Raw genomic sequence first — 844 nt, forward strand, 5'->3', positions numbered from 1 at the left:
TATCTTACCAAGGTAACCAACATTGAAGAAATTTTTAAAGAGAATATGAAGAAACAATTGTCAATGTATTTTTAAAACTAAATTTATATTTTCCATCTAAACTCTTAACTATTATACCAAAAAACATGGAAACATAGTGGCTTTATAATTATAAAAAGAAATATATAAAATATTCCTGTAGTAGTGGAATGCTCATATAAATTAGGAAGAAATGTGAATTGGCAAAGTCTTTTGAAAGGAATTTGGTAACATATAGAATTTTATGTGCCCATATCCTTTAATAAAGCAATTTCATATTCAGATATTTATTCTGTGTATATACTTGTGCAATTGGCCAAAAGTACATCTACAAAGCTGTTGAAGGTGGAATTACTTTTAATAATGGAAAACTGGAAATGGCCTAAATATCCATTGATAGGTAACTGGCTAAATAACCATTTGATGCGTAGGAGAGCCATCCGGAAGAATATGGTAGATCTTTATATATTAATGTGAAATGCTGCTCAAGATATAACTCTAACAAAGAAAAAAAAAAGGCAATTTGTAAAACAGTGTGGATGGATGAAGCAATTTATGTATTAATAAAAGTTAAAATACATATGTATTCATTTTATTTTTTAAGACTTTATTTTTTTAGAGTAGTTTTAGGTTCACAGCAAAATTGAGAGGAAGGTATAGAGATTTCCTGTATACTCCCTGCCTCCACATATACATTTATTTCTAAAAATATGATTGCCTGTGCAGAGCGTCTGAAAAGATAATACATTTCTAACAATGGCTTCCTCTAGAGGTTGGAATTGTGAAAATAAGGTAGCAAGAATTTTTTTGGTGTTAAGATTTTATT

General features: G+C 28.7%; 1 protein-coding gene across 1 annotated transcript in view; it reads right to left on the reverse strand.

Annotated features, from left to right (window-relative positions):
• Positions 1-844, reverse strand: part of STXBP4 (syntaxin binding protein 4) — a 164,155-nt gene that overhangs the window by 103,679 nt on the left and 59,632 nt on the right. The window lies entirely within an intron of this gene.

The sequence above is a fragment of the Propithecus coquereli genome, unplaced genomic scaffold, assembly GCF_000956105.1.
Source record: "Propithecus coquereli isolate 6110/MARCELLA unplaced genomic scaffold, Pcoq_1.0 Scaffold121, whole genome shotgun sequence".
Lineage (NCBI taxonomy): Eukaryota > Metazoa > Chordata > Mammalia > Primates > Indriidae > Propithecus > Propithecus coquereli.